This window comes from Oryzias latipes, chromosome 13, assembly GCF_053564925.1.
Source record: "Oryzias latipes strain Hd-rR chromosome 13, Olatipes_Hd-rR_3.1".
Lineage (NCBI taxonomy): Eukaryota > Metazoa > Chordata > Actinopteri > Beloniformes > Adrianichthyidae > Oryzias > Oryzias latipes.
The window spans coordinates 4,048,217-4,062,465 of NC_136249.1; the positions used below are offsets into that span (position 1 = coordinate 4,048,217).

Genomic DNA, 14,249 nt, shown 5'->3' on the forward strand with positions numbered 1-14,249 from the left:
ACACGGTGCAACCAGAAGCACTTTCCAATCTGATACATTTCTTTCCCAAACCTACCTATTGCATTGACAAACTACAAGTGGACAACACAAGTGGCTTGAGTAGCTCAGTTGGTAGAGCATCAGACTTTTAATCTGAGGGTCCAGGGTTCGAGTCCCTGTTCAAGTGCCACACTATGGATGTAGCAGGAAATACAGGTGCTGTGCAAGCTCTTGAATTGCTTACTTATATTGGACAGCAGTGCTAAAACTGCTACATTTCACACCTGTTACCAGCCAGTTCTTTTGCTCTTGCAACAATGTCCTGGCCCATTCCTCTCAACTGTACCAAATGATTCAATAACAGCCCATTGTCAATAAAAAAAGGTCTTTTGGAAGCCGAAATAGCTCAGCTGGGAGAGCGCTAGACTGAAGATCTAGAGGTCCTTGGTTCAATCCCGAGTTTCGGCAATCACGTACTTCTCCGTTTACATTTAATACTCAGTCACATCAATACTCGTATGTTAAATGTGTGCGATTCCCACTCTTACCATGCTCTCAAAAGCTCTCATTCCTGGAATTTCCCATTTCCTTTATCCAACAATGCCACTTATTCACAAAATCGCTTCCCGTTTGCATATCAAATAAATACATATACACATACACACCTTTTTTAAACGCATACTTCCCACCATGCTTCCATCCACTTGCCAATGATTAGTGGTTTTCTGTTTGTGCAAAAGTGGATGAAACAGAGAGAGCAATCACATAAGTAAACGGTCCAACCCATGGCAGCTTAGTGTGTACCCTTAGTGTGTAGCCAAGTGAATGGCTCATTAATAAGCCACTGTGTAACAAAGATGGGCTCTTGGGCTATAGAGGGGGACTTTTCCCTGAGGAAATTTGCTTAGGCTCAGGGATTCTTGTGATAAGCAAGAAAAATACTTAGGTGCACTTCATGTGTAAACAGCTCTCTGTCGTAGTCAAACTTAGCCTATAGCAAATTGGTCCAAATCAAAACAAAGGAATCCATCTTTGTGTGTGAGAGGAGAGTGTCTCTTTTGCAATACAAATTCAAACAGCCATTCCTTAGCTACACCAATGTAACACAAAAGATGCATGGTCCTAAACTTCCATTTTAAGTTGACTTACCTCTACTGAAGGAAAAGTCACAAAACATGACGAGTATTTAATGATGCTCACCAAAAATACTAACGTTGAGTGCTGTTTCAACCAAAATATACGTAAAAGAGGTTTACCATCAACTATCTGAAAATAGTTTATGCTAAAAAAGCATCAAGAGGATAGGACACAGAAAACAGAGCAAACAATAAACACGAGCAACAGGGTGCAACCAGAAGCACTTTCCAATGTGATACATTTCTTTCCCAAACCTACCTATTGCATTGACAAACTACAAGTGGACAACACAAGTGGCTTGAGTAGCTCAGTTGGTAGAGCATCAGACTTTTAATCTGAGGGTCCAGGGTTCGAGTCCCTGTTCAAGTGCCACACTATGGATGTAGAGGAAATACAGGTGCTGTGCAAGCTCTTGAATTGCTTACTTATATTGGACAGCAGTGCTAAAACTGCTACATTTCACACCTGTTACCAGCCAGTTCTTTTGCTCTTGCAACAATGTCCTGGCCCATTCCTCTCAACTGTACCAAATGATTCAATAACAGCCCATTGTCAATAAAAAAAGGTCTTTTGGAAGCCGAAATAGCTCAGCTGGGAGAGCGCTAGACTGAAGATCTAGAGGTCCTTGGTTCAATCCCGAGTTTCGGCAATCACGTACTTCTCCGTTTACATTTAATTCTCAGTCACATCAATACTCGTATGTTAAATGTGTGCGATTCCCACTCTTACCATGCTCTCAAAAGCTCTCATTCCTGGCTTTTTCCTGGAATTTCCCATTTCCTTTATCCAACAATGCCACTTATTCACAAAATCGCTTCCCGTTTGCATATCAAATAAATACATATACACATACACACCTTTTTTAAACGCATACTTCCCACCATGCTTCCATCCACTTGCCACTGATTAGTGGCTTTCTGTTTGTGCAAAAGTGGATGAAACAAAGAGAGCAATCACATAAGTAAACGGTCCAACCCATGGGAGCTTAGTGTGTACCCTTAGTGTGTAGCCAAGTGAATGGCTCATTAATAAGCCACTGTGGCACAAAGATGGGCTCTTGGGCTATAGAGGGGACTTTTCCCTGAGGAAATTTGCTTAGGCTCAGGGATTCTTGTGATAAGCAAGAAAAATACTTAGGTGCACTTCATGTGTAAACAGCTCTCTGTCGTAGTCAAACTTAGCCTATAGCAAATTGGTCCAAATCAAAACAAAGGAATCCATCTTTGTGTGTGAGAGGAGAGTGTCTCTTTTGCAATACAAATTCAAACAGCCATTCCTTAGCTACACCAATGTAACACAAAAGATGCATGGTCCTAAACTTCCATTTTAAGTTGACTTACCTCTACTGAAGGAAAAGTCACAAAACATGACGAGTGTTTAATGATGCTCACCAAAAATACTAACGTTGAGTGCTGTTTCAACCAAAATATACGTAAAAGAGGTTTACCATCAACTATCTGAAAATAGTTTATGCTAAAAAAGCATCAAGAGGATAGGACACAGAAAACAGAGCAAACAATAAACACGAGCAACAGGGTGCAACCAGAAGCACTTTCCAATGTGATACATTTCTTTCCCAAACCTACCTATTGCATTGACAAACTACAAGTGGACAACACAAGTGGCTTGAGTAGCTCAGTTGGTAGAGCATCAGACTTTTAATCTGAGGGTCCAGGGTTCGAGTCCCTGTTCAAGTGCCACACTATGGATGTAGCAGGAAATACAGGTGCTGTGCAAGCTCTTGAATTGCTTCCTTATATTGGACAGCAGTGCTAAAACTGCTACATTTCACACCTGTTACCAGCCAGTTCTTTTGCTCTTGCAACAATGTCCTGGCCCATTCCTCTCAACTGTACCAAATGATTCAATAACAGCCCATTGTCAATAAAAAAAGGTCTTTTGGAAGCCGAAATAGCTCAGCTGGGAGAGCGCTAGACTGAAGATCTAGAGGTCCTTGGTTCAATCCCGAGTTTCGGCAATCACGTACTTCTCCGTTTACATTTAATACTCAGTCACATCAATACTCGTATGTTAAATGTGTGCGATTCCCACTCTTACCATGCTCTCATTCCTGGCTTTTTCCTGGAATTTCCCATTTCCTTTATCCAACAATGCCACTTATTCACAAAATCGCTTCCCGTTTGCATATCAAATAAATACATATACACATACACACCTTTTTTAAACGCATACTTCCCACCATGCTTCCATCCACTTGCCACTGATTAGTGGCTTTCTGTTTGTGCAAAAGTGGATGAAACAGAGAGAGCAATCACATAAGTAAACGGTCCAACCCATGGGAGCTTAGTGTGTACCCTTAGTGTGCAGCCAAGTGAATGGCTCATTAATAAGCCACTGTGGCACAAAGATGGGCTCTTGGGCTATAGAGGGGACTTTTCCCTGAGGAAATTTGCTTAGGCTCAGGGATTCTTGTGATAAGCAAGAAAAATACTTAGGTGCACTTCATGTGTAAACAGCTCTCTGTCGTAGTCAAACTTAGCCTATAGCAAATTGGTCCAAATCAAAACAAAGGAATCCATCTTTGTGTGTGAGAGGAGAGTGTCTCTTTTGCAATACAAATTCAAACAGCCATTCCTTAGCTACACCAATGTAACACAAAAGATGCATGGTCCTAAACTTCCATTTTAAGTTGACTTACCTCTACTGAAGGAAAAGTCACAAAACATGACGAGTGTTTAATGATGCTCACCAAAAATACTAACGTTGAGTGCTGTTTCAACCAAAATATACGTAAAAGAGGTTTACCATCAACTATCTGAAAATAGTTTATGCTAAAAAAGCATCAAGAGGATAGGACACAGAAAACAGAGCAAACAATAAACACGAGCAACAGGGTGCAACCAGAAGCACTTTCCAATGTGATACATTTCTTTCCCAAACCTACCTATTGCATTGACAAACTACAAGTGGACAACACAAGTGGCTTGAGTAGCTCAGTTGGTAGAGCATCAGACTTTTAATCTGAGGGTCCAGGGTTCGAGTCCCTGTTCAAGTGCCACACTATGGATGTAGCAGGAAATACAGGTGCTGTGCAAGCTCTTGAATTGCTTCCTTATATTGGACAGCAGTGCTAAAACTGCTACATTTCACACCTGTTACCAGCCAGTTCTTTTGCTCTTGCAACAATGTCCTGGCCCATTCCTCTCAACTGTACCAAATGATTCAATAACAGCCCATTGTCAATAAAAAAAGGTCTTTTGGAAGCCGAAATAGCTCAGCTGGGAGAGCGCTAGACTGAAGATCTAGAGGTCCTTGGTTCAATCCCGAGTTTCGGCAATCACGTACTTCTCCGTTTACATTTAATACTCAGTCACATCAATACTCGTATGTTAAATGTGTGCGATTCCCACTCTTACCATGCTCTCATTCCTGGCTTTTTCCTGGAATTTCCCATTTCCTTTATCCAACAATGCCACTTATTCACAAAATCGCTTCCCGTTTGCATATCAAATAAATACATATACACATACACACCTTTTTTAAACGCATACTTCCCACCATGCTTCCATCCACTTGCCACTGAATAGTGGCTTTCTGTTTGTGCAAAAGTGGATGAAACAGAGAGAGCAATCACATAAGTAAACGGTCCAACCCATGGCAGCTTAGTGTGTACCCTTAGTGTGTAGCCAAGTGAATGGCTCATTAATAAGCCACTGTGTTACAAAGATGGGCTCTTTGGCTATAGAGGGGGACTTTTCCCTGAGGAAATTTGCTTAAGCTCAGGGATTCTTGTGATAAGCAAGAAAAATACTTAGGTGCACTTCATGTGTAAACAGCTCTCTGTCGTAGTCAAACTTAGCCTATAGCAAATTGGTCCAAATCAAAACAAAGGAATACATCTTTGTGTGTGAGAGGAAAGTGTCTCTTTTGCAATACAAATTCAAACAGCCATTCCTTAGCTACACCAATGTAACACAAAAGATGCATGGTCCTGAACTTCCATTTTAAGTTGACTTACCTCTACTGAAGGAAAAGTCACAAAACATGACGAGTGTTTAATGATGCTCACCAAAAATACTAACGTTGAGTGCTGTTTCAACCAAAATATACGTAAAAGAGGTTTACCACCAACTATCTGAAAATAGTTTATGCTAAAAAAGCATCAAGAGGATAGGACACAGAAAACAGAGCAAACAATAAACACGAGCAACAGGGTGCAACCAGAAGCACTTTCCAATCTGATACATTTCTTTCCCAAACCTACCTATTGCATTGACAAACTACAAGTGGACAACACAAGTGGCTTGAGTAGCTCAGTTGGTAGAGCATCAGACTTTTAATCTGAGGGTCCAGGGTTCGAGTCCCTGTTCAAGTGCCACACTATGGATGTAGCAGGAAATACAGGTGCTGTGCAAGCTCTTGAATTGATTCCTTATATTGGACAGCAGTGCTAAAACTGCTACATTTCACACCTGTTACCAGCCAGTTCTTTTGCTCTTGCAACAATGTCCTGGCCCATTCCTCTCAACTGTACCAAATGATTCAATAACAGCCCATTGTCAATAAAAAAAGGTCTTTTGGAAGCCGAAATAGCTCAGCTGGGAGAGCGCTAGACTGAAGATCTAGAGGTCCTTGGTTCAATCCCGAGTTTCGGCAATCACGTACTTCTCCGTTTACATTTAATACTCAGTCACATCAATACTCGTATGTTAAATGTGTGCGATTCCCACTCTTACCATGCTCTCAAAAGCTCATTCCTGGAATTTCCCATTTCCTTTATCCAACAATGCCACTTATTCACAAAATCGCTTCCCGTTTGCATATCAAATAAATACATATACACATACACACCTTTTTTAAACGCATACTTCCCACCATGCTTCCATCCACTTGCCACTGATTAGTGGCTTTCTGTTTGTGCAAAAGTGGATGAAACAGAGAGAGCAATCACATAAGTAAACGGTCCAACCCATGGGAGCTTAGTGTGTACCCTTAGTGTGTAGCCAAGTGAATGGCTCATTAATAAGCCACTGTGTAACAAAGATGGGCTCTTGGGCTATAGAGGGGGACTTTTCCCTGAGGAAATTTGCTTAGGCTCAGGGATTCTTGTGATAAGCAAGAAAAATACTTAGGTGCACTTCATGTGTAAACAGCTCTCTGTCGTAGTCAAACTTAGCCTATAGCAAATTGGTCCAAATCAAAACAAAGGAATCCATCTTTGTGTGTGAGAGGAGAGTGTCTCTTTTGCAATACAAATTCAAACAGCCATTCCTTAGCTACACCAATGTAACACAAAAGATGCATGGTCCTAAACTTCCATTGTAAGTTGACTTACCTTTACTGAAGGAAAAGTCACAAAACATGACGAGTGTTTAATGATGCTCACCAAAAATACTAACGTTGAGTGCTGTTTCAACCAAAATATACATAAAAGAGGTTTACCACCAACTATCTGAAAATAGTTTATGCTAAAAAAGCATCAAGAGGATAGGACACAGAAAACAGAGCAAACAATAAACACGAGCAACAGGGTGCAACCAGAAGCACTTTCCAATCTGATACATTTCTTTCCCAAACCTACCTATTGCATTGACAAACTACAAGTGGACAACACAAGTGGCTTGAGTAGCTCAGTTGGTAGAGCATCAGACTTTTAATCTGAGGGTCCAGGGTTCGAGTCCCTGTTCGAGTGCCACACTATGGATGTAGCAGGAAATACAGGTGCTGTGCAAGCTCTTGAATTGATTCCTTATATTGGACAGCAGTGCTAAAACTGCTACATTTCACACCTGTTACCAGCCAGTTCTTTTGCTCTTGCAACAATGTCCTGGCCCATTCCTCTCAACTGTACCAAATGATTCAATAACAGCCCATTGTCAATAAAAAAAGGTCTTTTGGAAGCCGAAATAGCTCAGCTGGGAGAGCGCTAGACTGAAGATCTAGAGGTCCTTGGTTCAATCCCGAGTTTCGGCAATCACGTACTTCTCCGTTTACATTTAATACTCAGTCACATCAATACTCGTATGTTAAATGTGTGCGATTCCCACTCTTACCATGCTCTCAAAAGCTCTCATTCCTGGAATTTCCCATTTCCTTTATCCAACAATGCCACTTATTCACAAAATCGCTTCCCGTTTGCATATCAAATAAATACATATACACATACACACCTTTTTTAAACGCATACTTCCCACCATGCTTCCATCCACTTGCCAATGATTAGTGGTTTTCTGTTTGTGCAAAAGTGGATGAAACAGAGAGAGCAATCACATAAGTAAACGGTCCAACCCATGGCAGCTTAGTGTGTACCCTTAGTGTGTAGCCAAGTGAATGGCTCATTAATAAGCCACTGTGTAACAAAGATGGGCTCTTGGGCTATAGAGGGGGACTTTTCCCTGAGGAAATTTGCTTAGGCTCAGGGATTCTTGTGATAAGCAAGAAAAATACTTAGGTGCACTTCATGTGTAAACAGCTCTCTGTCGTAGTCAAACTTAGCCTATAGCAAATTGGTCCAAATCAAAACAAAGGAATCCATCTTTGTGTGTGAGAGGAGAGTGTCTCTTTTGCAATACAAATTCAAACAGCCATTCCTTAGCTACACCAATGTAACACAAAAGATGCATGGTCCTAAACTTCCATTTTAAGTTGACTTACCTCTACTGAAGGAAAAGTCACAAAACATGACGAGTATTTAATGATGCTCACCAAAAATACTAACGTTGAGTGCTGTTTCAACCAAAATATACGTAAAAGAGGTTTACCATCAACTATCTGAAAATAGTTTATGCTAAAAAAGCATCAAGAGGATAGGACACAGAAAACAGAGCAAACAATAAACACGAGCAACAGGGTGCAACCAGAAGCACTTTCCAATCTGATACATTTCTTTCCCAAACCTACCTATTGCATTGACAAACTACAAGTGGACAACACAAGTGGCTTGAGTAGCTCAGTTGGTAGAGCATCAGACTTTTAATCTGAGGGTCCAGGGTTCGAGTCCCTGTTCAAGTGCCACACTATGGATGTAGAGGAAATACAGGTGCTGTGCAAGCTCTTGAATTGCTTACTTATATTGGACAGCAGTGCTAAAACTGCTACATTTCACACCTGTTACCAGCCAGTTCTTTTGCTCTTGCAACAATGTCCTGGCCCATTCCTCTCAACTGTACCAAATGATTCAATAACAGCCCATTGTCAATAAAAAAAGGTCTTTTGGAAGCCGAAATAGCTCAGCTGGGAGAGCGCTAGACTGAAGATCTAGAGGTCCTTGGTTCAATCCCGAGTTTCGGCAATCACGTACTTCTCCGTTTACATTTAATTCTCAGTCACATCAATACTCGTATGTTAAATGTGTGCGATTCCCACTCTTACCATGCTCTCAAAAGCTCTCATTCCTGGCTTTTTCCTGGAATTTCCCATTTCCTTTATCCAACAATGCCACTTATTCACAAAATCGCTTCCCGTTTGCATATCAAATAAATACATATACACATACACACCTTTTTTAAACGCATACTTCCCACCATGCTTCCATCCACTTGCCACTGATTAGTGGCTTTCTGTTTGTGCAAAAGTGGATGAAACAAAGAGAGCAATCACATAAGTAAACGGTCCAACCCATGGGAGCTTAGTGTGTACCCTTAGTGTGTAGCCAAGTGAATGGCTCATTAATAAGCCACTGTGGCACAAAGATGGGCTCTTGGGCTATAGAGGGGACTTTTCCCTGAGGAAATTTGCTTAGGCTCAGGGATTCTTGTGATAAGCAAGAAAAATACTTAGGTGCACTTCATGTGTAAACAGCTCTCTGTCGTAGTCAAACTTAGCCTATAGCAAATTGGTCCAAATCAAAACAAAGGAATCCATCTTTGTGTGTGAGAGGAGAGTGTCTCTTTTGCAATACAAATTCAAACAGCCATTCCTTAGCTACACCAATGTAACACAAAAGATGCATGGTCCTAAACTTCCATTTTAAGTTGACTTACCTCTACTGAAGGAAAAGTCACAAAACATGACGAGTGTTTAATGATGCTCACCAAAAATACTAACGTTGAGTGCTGTTTCAACCAAAATATACGTAAAAGAGGTTTACCATCAACTATCTGAAAATAGTTTATGCTAAAAAAGCATCAAGAGGATAGGACACAGAAAACAGAGCAAACAATAAACACGAGCAACAGGGTGCAACCAGAAGCACTTTCCAATCTGATACATTTCTTTCCCAAACCTACCTATTGCATTGACAAACTACAAGTGGACAACACAAGTGGCTTGAGTAGCTCAGTTGGTAGAGCATCAGACTTTTAATCTGAGGGTCCAGGGTTCGAGTCCCTGTTCAAGTGCCACACTATGGATGTAACAGGAAATACAGGTGCTGTGCAAGCTCTTGAATTGCTTCCTTATATTGGACAGCAGTGCTAAAACTGCTACATTTCACACCTGTTACCAGCCAGTTCTTTTGCTCTTGCAACAATGTCCTGGCCCATTCCTCTCAACTGTACCAAATGATTCAATAACAGCCCATTGTCAATAAAAAAAGGTCTTTTGGAAGCCGAAATAGCTCAGCTGGGAGAGCGCTAGACTGAAGATCTAGAGATCCTTGGTTCAATCCCGAGTTTCGGCAATCACGTACTTCTCCGTTTACATTTAATACTCAGTCACATCAATACTCGTATGTTAAATGTGTGCGATTCCCACTCTTACCATGCTCTCAAAAGCTCTCATTCCTGGCTTTTTGCTGGAATTTCCCATTTCCTTTATCCAACAATGCCACTTATTCACAAAATCGTTTCCCGTTTTCATATCAAATAAATACATATACACATACACACCTTTTTTAAACGCATACTTCCCACCATGCTTCCATCCACTTGCCACTGATTAGTGGCTTTCTGTTTGTGCAAAAGTGGATGAAACAGAGAGAGCAATCACATAAGTAAACGGTCCAACCCATGGCAGCTTAGTGTGTACCCTTAGTGTGTAGCCAAGTGAATGGCTCATTAATAAGCCACTGTGTTACAAAGATGGGCTCTTGGGCTATAGAGGGGGACTTTTCCCTGAGGAAATTTGCTTAGGCTCAGGGATTCTTGTGATAAGCAAGAAAAATACTTAGGTGCACTTCATGTGTAAACAGCTCTCTGTCGTAGTCAAACTTAGCCTATAGCAAATTGGTCCAAATCAAAACAAAGGAATCCATCTTTGTGTGTGAGAGGAGAGTGTCTCTTTTGCAATACAAATTCAAACAGCCATTCCTTAGCTACACCAATGTAACACAAAAGATGCATGGTCCTAAACTTCCATTGTAAGTTGACTTACCTTTACTGAAGGAAAAGTCACAAAACATGACGAGTGTTTAATGATGCTCACCAAAAATACTAACGTTGAGTGCTGTTTCAACCAAAATATACATAAAAGAGGTTTACCACCAACTATCTGAAAATAGTTTATGCTAAAAAAGCATCAAGAGGATAGGACACAGAAAACAGAGCAAACAATAAACACGAGCAACAGGGTGCAACCAGAAGCACTTTCCAATCTGATACATTTCTTTCCCAAACCTACCTATTGCATTGACAAACTACAAGTGGACAACACAAGTGGCTTGAGTAGCTCAGTTGGTAGAGCATCAGACTTTTAATCTGAGGGTCCAGGGTTCGAGTCCCTGTTCAAGTGCCACACTATGGATGTAGCAGGAAATACAGGTGCTGTGCAAGCTCTTGAATTGATTCCTTATATTGGACAGCAGTGCTAAAACTGCTACATTTCACACCTGTTACCAGCCAGTTCTTTTGCTCTTGCAACAATGTCCTGGCCCATTCCTCTCAACTGTACCAAATGATTCAATAACAGCCCATTGTCAATAAAAAAAGGTCTTTTGGAAGCCGAAATAGCTCAGCTGGGAGAGCGCTAGACTGAAGATCTAGAGGTCCTTGGTTCAATCCCGAGTTTCGGCAATCACGTACTTCTCCGTTTACATTTAATACTCAGTCACATCAATACTCGTATGTTAAATGTGTGCGATTCCCACTCTTACCATGCTCTCAAAAGCTCATTCCTGGAATTTCCCATTTCCTTTATCCAACAATGCCACTTATTCACAAAATCGCTTCCCGTTTGCATATCAAATAAATACATATACACATACACACCTTTTTTAAACGCATACTTCCCACCATGCTTCCATCCACTTGCCACTGATTAGTGGCTTTCTGTTTGTGCAAAAGTGGATGAAACAGAGAGAGCAATCACATAAGTAAACGGTCCAACCCATGGGAGCTTAGTGTGTACCCTTAGTGTGTAGCCAAGTGAATGGCTCATTAATAAGCCACTGTGTAACAAAGATGGGCTCTTGGGCTATAGAGGGGGACTTTTCCCTGAGGAAATTTGCTTAGGCTCAGGGATTCTTGTGATAAGCAAGAAAAATACTTAGGTGCACTTCATGTGTAAACAGCTCTCTGTCGTAGTCAAACTTAGCCTATAGCAAATTGGTCCAAATCAAAACAAAGGAATCCATCTTTGTGTGTGAGAGGAGAGTGTCTCTTTTGCAATACAAATTCAAACAGCCATTCCTTAGCTACACCAATGTAACACAAAAGATGCATGGTCCTAAACTTCCATTGTAAGTTGACTTACCTTTACTGAAGGAAAAGTCACAAAACATGACGAGTGTTTAATGATGCTCACCAAAAATACTAACGTTGAGTGCTGTTTCAACCAAAATATACATAAAAGAGGTTTACCACCAACTATCTGAAAATAGTTTATGCTAAAAAAGCATCAAGAGGATAGGACACAGAAAACAGAGCAAACAATAAACACGAGCAACACGGTGCAACCAGAAGCACTTTCCAATCTGATACATTTCTTTCCCAAACCTACCTATTGCATTGACAAACTACAAGTGGACAACACAAGTGGCTTGAGTAGCTCAGTTGGTAGAGCATCAGACTTTTAATCTGAGGGTCCAGGGTTCGAGTCCCTGTTCAAGTGCCACACTATGGATGTAGCAGGAAATACAGGTGCTGTGCAAGCTCTTGAATTGCTTACTTATATTGGACAGCAGTGCTAAAACTGCTACATTTCACACCTGTTACCAGCCAGTTCTTTTGCTCTTGCAACAATGTCCTGGCCCATTCCTCTCAACTGTACCAAATGATTCAATAACAGCCCATTGTCAATAAAAAAAGGTCTTTTGGAAGCCGAAATAGCTCAGCTGGGAGAGCGCTAGACTGAAGATCTAGAGGTCCTTGGTTCAATCCCGAGTTTCGGCAATCACGTACTTCTCCGTTTACATTTAATACTCAGTCACATCAATACTCGTATGTTAAATGTGTGCGATTCCCACTCTTACCATGCTCTCAAAAGCTCTCATTCCTGGAATTTCCCATTTCCTTTATCCAACAATGCCACTTATTCACAAAATCGCTTCCCGTTTGCATATCAAATAAATACATATACACATACACACCTTTTTTAAACGCATACTTCCCACCATGCTTCCATCCACTTGCCAATGATTAGTGGTTTTCTGTTTGTGCAAAAGTGGATGAAACAGAGAGAGCAATCACATAAGTAAACGGTCCAACCCATGGCAGCTTAGTGTGTACCCTTAGTGTGTAGCCAAGTGAATGGCTCATTAATAAGCCACTGTGTAACAAAGATGGGCTCTTGGGCTATAGAGGGGGACTTTTCCCTGAGGAAATTTGCTTAGGCTCAGGGATTCTTGTGATAAGCAAGAAAAATACTTAGGTGCACTTCATGTGTAAACAGCTCTCTGTCGTAGTCAAACTTAGCCTATAGCAAATTGGTCCAAATCAAAACAAAGGAATCCATCTTTGTGTGTGAGAGGAGAGTGTCTCTTTTGCAATACAAATTCAAACAGCCATTCCTTAGCTACACCAATGTAACACAAAAGATGCATGGTCCTAAACTTCCATTTTAAGTTGACTTACCTCTACTGAAGGAAAAGTCACAAAACATGACGAGTATTTAATGATGCTCACCAAAAATACTAACGTTGAGTGCTGTTTCAACCAAAATATACGTAAAAGAGGTTTACCATCAACTATCTGAAAATAGTTTATGCTAAAAAAGCATCAAGAGGATAGGACACAGAAAACAGAGCAAACAATAAACACGAGCAACAGGGTGCAACCAGAAGCACTTTCCAATCTGATACATTTCTTTCCCAAACCTACCTATTGCATTGACAAACTACAAGTGGACAACACAAGTGGCTTGAGTAGCTCAGTTGGTAGAGCATCAGACTTTTAATCTGAGGGTCCAGGGTTCGAGTCCCTGTTCAAGTGCCACACTATGGATGTAGAGGAAATACAGGTGCTGTGCAAGCTCTTGAATTGCTTACTTATATTGGACAGCAGTGCTAAAACTGCTACATTTCACACCTGTTACCAGCCAGTTCTTTTGCTCTTGCAACAATGTCCTGGCCCATTCCTCTCAACTGTACCAAATGATTCAATAACAGCCCATTGTCAATAAAAAAAGGTCTTTTGGAAGCCGAAATAGCTCAGCTGGGAGAGCGCTAGACTGAAGATCTAGAGGTCCTTGGTTCAATCCCGAGTTTCGGCAATCACGTACTTCTCCGTTTACATTTAATTCTCAGTCACATCAATACTCGTATGTTAAATGTGTGCGATTCCCACTCTTACCATGCTCTCAAAAGCTCTCATTCCTGGCTTTTTCCTGGAATTTCCCATTTCCTTTATCCAACAATGCCACTTATTCACAAAATCGCTTCCCGTTTGCATATCAAATAAATACATATACACATACACACCTTTTTTAAACGCATACTTCCCACCATGCTTCCATCCACTTGCCACTGATTAGTGGCTTTCTGTTTGTGCAAAAGTGGATGAAACAAAGAGAGCAATCACATAAGTAAACGGTCCAACCCATGGGAGCTTAGTGTGTACCCTTAGTGTGTAGCCAAGTGAATGGCTCATTAATAAGCCACTGTGGCACAAAGATGGGCTCTTGGGCTATAGAGGGGACTTTTCCCTGAGGAAATTTGCTTAGGCTCAGGGATTCTTGTGATAAGCAAGAAAAATACTTAGGTGCACTTCATGTGTAAACAGCTCTCTGTCGTAGTCAAACTTAGCCTATAGCAAATTGGTCCAAATCAAAACAAAGGAATCCATCTTTGTGTGTGAGAG

At 41.0% G+C, this 14,249-nt stretch overlaps 22 non-coding genes across 22 annotated transcripts; all 22 read left to right on the forward strand.

The window, feature by feature from the left end:
- The first annotated feature begins 93 nt into the window (after window positions 1–93).
- trnak-uuu (transfer RNA lysine (anticodon UUU)) lies at window positions 94–166 on the forward strand. The gene has a single exon. It is a non-coding gene; the product is annotated as a tRNA-Lys (tRNA).
- Window positions 167–374: 208 nt separating this feature from the next.
- Window positions 375–447, forward strand: trnaf-gaa (transfer RNA phenylalanine (anticodon GAA)). Its single transcript has one exon. It is a non-coding gene; the product is annotated as a tRNA-Phe (tRNA).
- A 965-nt stretch (window positions 448–1,412) lies between these two features.
- On the forward strand, window positions 1,413–1,485 carry trnak-uuu (transfer RNA lysine (anticodon UUU)). The gene has a single exon. It is a non-coding gene; the product is annotated as a tRNA-Lys (tRNA).
- A 207-nt stretch (window positions 1,486–1,692) lies between these two features.
- trnaf-gaa (transfer RNA phenylalanine (anticodon GAA)) lies at window positions 1,693–1,765 on the forward strand. Its single transcript has one exon. It is a non-coding gene; the product is annotated as a tRNA-Phe (tRNA).
- Window positions 1,766–2,740: 975 nt separating this feature from the next.
- On the forward strand, window positions 2,741–2,813 carry trnak-uuu (transfer RNA lysine (anticodon UUU)). The gene has a single exon. It is a non-coding gene; the product is annotated as a tRNA-Lys (tRNA).
- A 208-nt stretch (window positions 2,814–3,021) lies between these two features.
- trnaf-gaa (transfer RNA phenylalanine (anticodon GAA)) lies at window positions 3,022–3,094 on the forward strand. The gene has a single exon. It is a non-coding gene; the product is annotated as a tRNA-Phe (tRNA).
- A 965-nt stretch (window positions 3,095–4,059) lies between these two features.
- trnak-uuu (transfer RNA lysine (anticodon UUU)) lies at window positions 4,060–4,132 on the forward strand. The gene has a single exon. It is a non-coding gene; the product is annotated as a tRNA-Lys (tRNA).
- A 208-nt stretch (window positions 4,133–4,340) lies between these two features.
- On the forward strand, window positions 4,341–4,413 carry trnaf-gaa (transfer RNA phenylalanine (anticodon GAA)). Its single transcript has one exon. It is a non-coding gene; the product is annotated as a tRNA-Phe (tRNA).
- Window positions 4,414–5,379: 966 nt separating this feature from the next.
- trnak-uuu (transfer RNA lysine (anticodon UUU)) lies at window positions 5,380–5,452 on the forward strand. The gene has a single exon. It is a non-coding gene; the product is annotated as a tRNA-Lys (tRNA).
- A 208-nt stretch (window positions 5,453–5,660) lies between these two features.
- trnaf-gaa (transfer RNA phenylalanine (anticodon GAA)) lies at window positions 5,661–5,733 on the forward strand. Its single transcript has one exon. It is a non-coding gene; the product is annotated as a tRNA-Phe (tRNA).
- A 963-nt stretch (window positions 5,734–6,696) lies between these two features.
- On the forward strand, window positions 6,697–6,769 carry trnak-uuu (transfer RNA lysine (anticodon UUU)). The gene has a single exon. It is a non-coding gene; the product is annotated as a tRNA-Lys (tRNA).
- Window positions 6,770–6,977: 208 nt separating this feature from the next.
- Window positions 6,978–7,050, forward strand: trnaf-gaa (transfer RNA phenylalanine (anticodon GAA)). The gene has a single exon. It is a non-coding gene; the product is annotated as a tRNA-Phe (tRNA).
- A 965-nt stretch (window positions 7,051–8,015) lies between these two features.
- On the forward strand, window positions 8,016–8,088 carry trnak-uuu (transfer RNA lysine (anticodon UUU)). Its single transcript has one exon. It is a non-coding gene; the product is annotated as a tRNA-Lys (tRNA).
- A 207-nt stretch (window positions 8,089–8,295) lies between these two features.
- Window positions 8,296–8,368, forward strand: trnaf-gaa (transfer RNA phenylalanine (anticodon GAA)). Its single transcript has one exon. It is a non-coding gene; the product is annotated as a tRNA-Phe (tRNA).
- A 975-nt stretch (window positions 8,369–9,343) lies between these two features.
- On the forward strand, window positions 9,344–9,416 carry trnak-uuu (transfer RNA lysine (anticodon UUU)). Its single transcript has one exon. It is a non-coding gene; the product is annotated as a tRNA-Lys (tRNA).
- Window positions 9,417–9,624: 208 nt separating this feature from the next.
- trnaf-gaa (transfer RNA phenylalanine (anticodon GAA)) lies at window positions 9,625–9,697 on the forward strand. Its single transcript has one exon. It is a non-coding gene; the product is annotated as a tRNA-Phe (tRNA).
- A 976-nt stretch (window positions 9,698–10,673) lies between these two features.
- On the forward strand, window positions 10,674–10,746 carry trnak-uuu (transfer RNA lysine (anticodon UUU)). The gene has a single exon. It is a non-coding gene; the product is annotated as a tRNA-Lys (tRNA).
- A 208-nt stretch (window positions 10,747–10,954) lies between these two features.
- On the forward strand, window positions 10,955–11,027 carry trnaf-gaa (transfer RNA phenylalanine (anticodon GAA)). Its single transcript has one exon. It is a non-coding gene; the product is annotated as a tRNA-Phe (tRNA).
- Window positions 11,028–11,990: 963 nt separating this feature from the next.
- trnak-uuu (transfer RNA lysine (anticodon UUU)) lies at window positions 11,991–12,063 on the forward strand. The gene has a single exon. It is a non-coding gene; the product is annotated as a tRNA-Lys (tRNA).
- Window positions 12,064–12,271: 208 nt separating this feature from the next.
- Window positions 12,272–12,344, forward strand: trnaf-gaa (transfer RNA phenylalanine (anticodon GAA)). Its single transcript has one exon. It is a non-coding gene; the product is annotated as a tRNA-Phe (tRNA).
- A 965-nt stretch (window positions 12,345–13,309) lies between these two features.
- Window positions 13,310–13,382, forward strand: trnak-uuu (transfer RNA lysine (anticodon UUU)). Its single transcript has one exon. It is a non-coding gene; the product is annotated as a tRNA-Lys (tRNA).
- A 207-nt stretch (window positions 13,383–13,589) lies between these two features.
- trnaf-gaa (transfer RNA phenylalanine (anticodon GAA)) lies at window positions 13,590–13,662 on the forward strand. Its single transcript has one exon. It is a non-coding gene; the product is annotated as a tRNA-Phe (tRNA).
- Window positions 13,663–14,249: the final 587 nt, after the last annotated feature.